Genomic DNA, 8084 nt, shown 5'->3' with positions numbered 1-8084 from the left:
TACGTAGTTCTTTAATTAAAGAACAGGTCTGCAGGGAAGTATTTCACCTGCCTCCAGGACTTGGCATTGATCTCCAGCAGCTGAAACCAGGGAGGTTCTGCTGCTTGCTGTGCAGGGATGGGTAGGATCAGGGTCATCACGTGGTGGATAAAGGCCTGCCCATGCCGGTCGTTGTTTCCTAATTCTATGAGAATTAGGGGATTTTAATATTGGCATCATTTCTCTGTAAAGAGAAACATTTGATGAGGTTGATTTTAACGTTGGAGGGAAACTACATGGCAGGGCGGAACTCCTTCTTCCCCCTCCTCAGGTCTCCAGGGCATGTGGGCCATGTGAGATGGGAAGCTCCTGAATTCATCCTCTTGGGCCTTCCTCTCTTATCTTTGAGGGTGAATAAATGAATCATGAAGCACAGCATTTAAGCCCAGCAGTAGCCAATATTCCAGGTTTTCAACACAGGGAGAAGATGGGAACTCTTGACAGAGCTCGGGCATCTGCAAAGTCAGAGGAGAAACAGGGTGCGAGAAAAGGTGCAAGCTTCATTAGTGGAGAAAAATTAATGTGCCAATTCTATTTTATTAACTCAGAATCCATAGGTGATGATTTTTTTTAAGCCTGACTATCCCTTTAAGAAAGGCTAGAAACACCCTTCAGAGACTTGTAATGAAATAACATTATTTATCAGTATTAAATATAGATAAACAAAAATGAGAAACAGACTTAATTGAAACCCTCTGTGAAATCTGGCTAATCAGTTTTCATTTCCAGGAGGCTTTAACTTATGTTATTTAATTTATTATTTATCTGTTCTATTTTGATTTTGCTTTTCAGCCCCAGGACTGGGCTTTGGGCACTTTAGAAAGACTTGCCGAGAGGTTGGAAGTTTCAATGCGCCTTCAATTGGTCCGATACTTCACCAGTTTTGGATCTCACTAATCCTTGATAAGCTTAATGGTCATGCAAGAGCTCTCCTAACTTCACTAGTGACACTAACGTTGAACCCAGGCACGTTGCGGTGTATTTCCTGACCGCCAAAGCGCTTTTCCTTTCAGATCCGGTGTTCCCTCCATCCCATGCAAACACCATGCCATTTCACTTTACTTCTTTAATTTATAGGCATCAAAGTTGCTGAATCAGGAAACTGAGGTTATAGCTGTTGAAGAAGCGAATCCCACGTTGTGACAAACTGCTTTTTCGGCAGATTTGCTTGTGTTCCTCCTTCTGAGTCATAGTCGCACATTTTAAAGGCCAGACTTACATATGAAGCTCTTGATGGTGAGAGCTGGGCCCTTTCTTGTGGTTTCTGCAGGCAGACAATTGCCGTCCTGTGTCGCTACTGGTTGCCTCTAGCTAATGATGCTTAATTCGCATCGCAGAACTTCCTGTGTTGCTGGAGCGTGTGACATTGCCTACCAGAACTGGAAGTGAAGTGGTTACATTCAACTGTGTTAATTGGATTCTAATTAGCCCGACAATGCTACTCATCTCTGCTAATTGTAGCTCTCTGGGATGCCACCTCTTTATGGGGACGAATGGGAGAATTTGGGGGAAGAAGTAAAATTAGAGAATTGGGGAAAAAATCAGATTAACACTGGGTTAAACTTTTTGTGTGTACCTCTGGTAGTAATTGACCTTGTACTTCCCCAAAAGGCAAAACTTTAAAACGTCTCTGACATTCAGGATGGTGGCCAGGGGAGGCAGAGCATCGTTCTCTCTTTAGAAGCAAGATGAGCTACTGGATCTCTCCATTTAGGCAAGTGTGTTCTGGCCCCCAGAAACATGACCTGCACTTGTAGGAACGAATTTATCCTCTCAATATACCTTCAAGATATGGAAGCCAGCTGATCCCCATTTTGCAGGCTGTAGCCCAGTGTGATTGATTTGCTCAAAGTCGCAATGGAAAACCGCAGCAGAAGCAGAGAGGAGCCGTGGGTCCGCAGTGCTCCTCTCCAGCTTGACACAGGCACCTCGTGATACTTAAGGAATTATTAAAATGTTAAATGAGTTGAAACGAAAGGCTCTGTCCAGAGCTGGAGTCATCATTTGGATTATTGACTCAGTTCTTTGAAAAATACACAACTGCGGCAGCGTTATGAATGCAAATACAGCCAGTGGAGAATTCTCAAATGAAGGGCAAATCAAAAGGAAACCATCTATGGTTTATATTTCTGTGGTCTTTTCCATCTCAACAGCAATAGAGCATGGCTGCGCATACGTATCTGAAACATATGTTGATTTTTGTGCTTGTCAGCTAGTTAGGCTCTGGCGGAATTCTCCCACAGTGGGTATGCTGAGATGGAGCAAGAAGGAGGGTGAACAGCTCGTGGGCTTTAAGATCTTCTGCTCCTCCGCAAGATGTGAGCGAGAGTGCCTACCCTTGTCCTTTGCACCCACCCTCATCCTCCTTTCACGCCTGGAGTTTCCACCCTTTCCATTGCCGAGAGCACTCAGGAGCAAATTGTTCAGGGTGGAGGGAGATGGACACAGATGTGACCACCTGCTGCACATGCCTTTCTTCTTACGGGCTTTTAAACAGGAGGAGGAAGAGACAGTGGCCTTTGGTGTTGCTCAGCACCGACACAGCTGGAGCTGGCTGGGGGTGGCGGGGTGTTATTTTTTACAGGTTGGCAACCAGACGCTTGTTGCAACGATACACTTCTTTTTATTTTTTTTTTTCCAGAGATCGCCTGAGTGTAGATGTGCCAACACGGGTTCCGGTTTTACCACAGCTAATTCTCTTATTTCAAAGAGAGGAAATATCCTCGGACAAATCTGCTTTGTCAAGGTTGAAAACGTTCCACACCACAGATGGTGACCATAAGGTGCAAGTGAGTTTTCAGCTGAACCGGTGACACTCTACCCATTTGCTTCACTGCTGAAGATTTTAAAACTAGTTTTTGTTATGAGAAGCTGAGCAAGATACTTCTCTCCAAATGTCTCTTCCTCCTGTTAGCTCCTCACTTCCATATTCATGGCACTCCTGCTGCTACTAGCACTACCATGCGTAGCACCTACTGCAAATTGTCCAGTTCCTGTTGTTAGGATGGCAGTTCCCTTCGGTTTTTGAAAAATTCATTAAGCGAGGGGGTGGAAGAGGCAGCACAGTCCTGTTATGGTCCAGCACCCTATTGTAGATCTTTTTTTTCCCCCAGGTGTGCTCCTTTGCGATGGCTTGCTGGGGCCATCACCAGATGAGCACCTCTGCTTTTACGCAGAAGCAACTGGTTGCAGTTAGGTGATCTGGTGTGCTGCAGCACTAAAAAAATTCTGTGTGCAGGGATATTGTTGAGGGGAGTTTCCCAGCAACGGTTTGGGGATTTTCAGGCTGTTCTAACACGGTGTGAGATTTTTCTTGTGGACTGAACAGCGCCTCAACAGGAGTGGCGATGGCAGCTTACAATAATTGGTACTGTGCTCTTCTGATTCCTCTTCACTGAGGGGTTTGATGTTGATACGAGAGAACCCACCTGTGGTTGGTGGCCTCAGTAGCTGTATCTAATTTTTCACGTTTGTAAATTCCCCAATTTTGTTGTGATGCCTCTGTTAGCATTTCGCGGTGCAGTCGTTGGTCCTCACTTCTCTTTTCTCCCTGACTAATTCCTCCCACAAAGAAAAATAAAGTTTAAGAGGGGGGGTGGTGTAAAGGTTGGCTTGCTCCAGATGCAACAACAAAAATACAAGATGGAAAGGAAACCTGATTCTGCCGCCAGGAAACTAAAACAAAAAGTAAAAGTGAGTGGCTAGGTCCTCCCTCTGCGAGAAGCTCCGCTTCCTTTGCCTTGCACTGCTGTAACCAGGTGACTTCAGGAGGGGTTGGTTAGCAGAAGGGCAGCAGGCTGGGCGAGTGAACTACTTCCACTCCAAAGGGACGTGATGTGAAATATGAAATGTGCTTTGGGGCAGCTCCTGCGGTTCCTCACCCTCCTCATCAGTGGTACACCTTTTCAGAGTGAAAAGCTATATGTACATCATGACAGCGTAAGTCACGCTCCCTCTCTTCGTCGTTTTGAGGGTAAATCCTACACAGGCAAGTGCACGTCCCTCGATTTGCTGCTACGTGGCTCCCACAAAGCAAACCTCAGAACGTATGGGTCCTCCTTGCTTCCCTCACTGTTATCCTCGCACCAGTCCTGGCTATATCTTCTCCTCTGACAAGTCTCCATACCAGAATTTCCCCATTTGTCTGCTGTGCCTCCAGACCACGTACCCCTTTCACTGCTTCCCTCCATCACCCTTTGGCTTCCCTGTTGTGGGTGGCATTCCCATCCCGGCACGTCACTCTCCACCTCCTTCTAACACAGCTTCAACCCATAGCTGCTCTCTCCTCGATCCCATAAGATCCCTGCATAGACCACAAGCTGTTTGACTTCTCTCTCAACCCCTACCATAACATTGCCCTTCTTTACCTCTCACGTCCATTTATCTGTTGCCTTTATATTCAGTTTCCAAGCTCTCTCTCCAAACTTTCTCTGCTCTGCCCCTCAAACCTACCCTCTGCTTGCAGAAGACTTGACAATAATTTGGTCATACCTATCACATTGACCCACTTGTCTCATTATCTTCTTATATCACTTGTTTTATTTAGTGTTCACCTTTATCAGAGTATCTTCCCATGTACCTGAGGGGTTTGGAAGCTGTCTGAGTTATGCTATTATGGCAGGAGCACGACATGAAAATGAAAATCACAGACGTTCAGAAGAAGTTCACGGTGCTGAAAGCAGGGCCGGACTCTTTACTGATGTTTTTTCTGCTGGCTTCAGTGGGAGCAAGACTGAAGCCAGCAGTGTTTTTCTCCCCAGTGCGGCTGTAAATTATAGGAGCCCCACTTCAGTCCTCTGCTTGTCAAATGCTCCGTGTTTGCCAGGCCAGTGGCCAATTTTTAGCTCTTCTGGGGCCCACTTTCTTCGAGCCCGTTGAGTGAAAAGAAGAAAGATGGTCTCTGTGCGTACTCAAAACAACCATACTAACATAAGCTGGGAAAGTATTGTAAATAGGTGCTTCCCCTGCTTGAGGAGCCATGCGAACTATCTGCCATTCTTTGTACAGCACGTAGTTTAAACATTTTAAAACTTGAAATAAATTACCAATAACAAAATTCAACAGTGTAATACTTCTGCGAATATTTTAAATCAGACATAAATTGTTCAATGAGGTTGATCTACTCTTAGCATACGTTTCAAGAGATTAAGTAGCACATGATTTACATGTATGATGCCGTTCTGGTATATTGTATGACATCTTACCTAGGTCTAAATAGTCCTGATGGGGGTGAGGGATTCATAGCTCAGTGTCTCTGTGCGCTGGCAGATACATCTGCTAGTCCAGCAATAGCTTCTGTGCGCAGTGTCTGATGACCCTAACGTGAAAGAATTTTAATTTGTGTGTAGCGATTGTTAGCTGGTGTAGTAGTGCACATTAAGCATGTTCTTCCAACATAGATTTGTGGCCATTTTAAAGATACTTTACAGGAGGGAAGAATTAAATCTATATCCAATATATGTTACTAAAAACAATGTTAGTGCCATCTTTTGGGCAAGATTTTAAAGCACATAAGTCAAGAAATTTGATGGTCTAATTAATTCTACAGTAAACATTCTCGAGACCATTCGAACAGGTCGTGTTTTCCAGGTGAACCTGCTTAACACAAGTGAAAAAGCTCTACGACACTTCTGCAGTGATGTTATTTCGGGTTGCAGAGCAGACAGACAGTGCTGAAAAGTAGGACTTTTTAATAGTGGTGTCACTACTTCCAACTTCTGACTCACCAGTAGCTATTGCATAGTTCTCAAGCGGAGGATTTTTTCCAGTAACTTGGTGTTCTGAATGAGTTTATAGTGAAACGCTGAGCCAATGTTAATGCTAAGTAAAACAACAGCTTTGATAACTCTGTGTTCATTCAGGTTTTCTCGTTCCTTCACATATTCTTCAGCTCATCAGAAACATTCCTCTAGACTATTGGTTCTTCTGAATACTGAACAGATCATGCATTCCAAATAAAGATATCTTAGCTGGAAAGTAGAGCTATCGCTTTTGTTGATGAGATGAAAAGTCTTATAATTTCTAGAGTTGGACTTAAGCGATGGGCCATCTTAGGAAAAAAACAGAACTGGTCCACTACATCAGTACTGATGGTTACCTAGTACGTTGCTGTCTAAAACTTCCACCATCCGCTTCATACCAACACACAGAACTTGTTTATTCTGGGTGTAAGAACAACTAGTGCATTTTCAGTTGAGGTTCAAGTAAGATCTTATATCTGTTTTGGATTTCGTGTTATTGGCTTCGATTAATGTACATATATTTTTATGTCTGTGTAGCTCAGGAGTCAAACAAACAGCTCAGTCTGTTTATTTAAGAGATTGCATCATCACACATCTGACAAATGCGCTCGCTGCATTTACAGCATCCTCGCGCTGAGTGCATTGCTTTGAACTTTCCACCATGTACACGGGATCACACATTCAGATAAACACAGCTGTGTTTATTTCAGGCTGCACAGCTCCAGATTGGAGATGTGTGTCTGGAGCCAGTGGACTGCACATGCACTGTACAGGATTTCCAAACTCTTACCACGTCATTATTTGTCAACCAAATGTCCAAAAGATTTTGAAGGTTCTCATCTCATTTAGAGCTGGGCAAAGATACAGAGGGAGACCGTTTCATTATGTGCTTCAAAATAGTATAATATTTGCTGAATATGTTATGAGGTGAAAATATTTAACCATCTTTGTTAAGAATTATTATCCCTACTCCCATTTGGCTGGACACCTACATGTGAATGTCTTCGTTTGTGTCTTACCTGAACTTACAAACCACTCCATCGGCTTCGGTGTTGTCACCAGGAGCTTATGATGGGTTGTTCACTAAGGCTGTGGCTTTGCTTTTACAGTAATATTGCTCATGTGAATTGAAGTCAGTTGTTTAATGACTTCAGTGTTTGCCAATTTGGGCCTGAAGATGTTTCTTTATTTGCAATATGAATGGGCAAACCTATTCATAACAGGGAAGGAAAGGAGCAGCATTGTGGGGCACAGCAGTGGTCAGCGCTGTGACATTTTAGAGCTGCCATTGTGGCAATTAAAGCCTTGATGATTCAAAGTCTTGAAATCAGACATTGAGTAATCCCCCTGGTGTTACTCATGTGCTTGAGTTGAGCTTAGGTGTAATTTTTTGTATTCTTTTTAAAGAATAATGAAAAAAGCCTGTCTGACCCGTAGACACAGCTCCTACCTTCCAAATCCCATGCGACAAAACACGAAGAACTTCACCAAGAGCTGTGCATGCTCAGGTTTTGTGGTTTAGACCCAAAGTCCACACAGGACTGAAATTGCTAAACGTACCCACATACTGAGCTACTTCACTCTAAAAAATAATAATGATAATAATAAAATTGCATTAGAAAATGAGCAAAGTTGCTTTTACATCAAAAATTAAATGCTTTTTTTTAAAAAAAAAAAACAGCCTGGTTTTTATCTCCTCCTAAGTCTGGCTCCTCTTTCAGTCTGAAAGACCTACCAGCAGGGTTTAATAATGAATGAGTTTCTTGTGCTGTTGGCCCAAGGCTTGCGCTCTGCTGAACTCTGGTTCATGCAGCTGCTCAGGGTAGGTTTGAGGCAGAGTGAGTGCAGATCCTCTCAACTGAGAATTCTTGGGTATAGAAAGTCACTCTCCAGCACAGCTTGGAAAATCCTTTATGCTATACTGAGTTCCTGGTGTATAAGGAACTCCAAGACAACTTCAAAGGCTTAACTCAAGACCAGGAGATGACCAATGGGTACTCACCACTGCAGGAGTCCAACAGAGTCTGTCTGTTCTCCTCCGTTTCCTGAAGCCAGAACAAGAAAAAATAGTGACTTTTGATAATATCTAGCCCTGTAGAGTGTTGGGAGGATAACAAAGAGCCACAAAAATGTGGGTTGTATGTGGTGTGGAGCACAGGCACCCATGGAAAGCAGTGTGCACCCGTTCCAGCTGGAAGTCAGTGAAACCCAGCAGATTGCTCTCTATTTTGGAGCATGAGAAAGCAGGACCAGAACTCACCCATGCAAAGGCAAAGAAAATCCTTGTGTCACTGTTCCTTGCAT

The sequence above is a fragment of the Buceros rhinoceros genome, unplaced genomic scaffold (assembly GCF_000710305.1).
Source record: "Buceros rhinoceros silvestris isolate BGI_N320 unplaced genomic scaffold, ASM71030v1 scaffold17995, whole genome shotgun sequence".
NCBI lineage: Eukaryota > Metazoa > Chordata > Aves > Bucerotiformes > Bucerotidae > Buceros > Buceros rhinoceros.
This window is presented reverse-complemented; position numbering follows the sequence as displayed.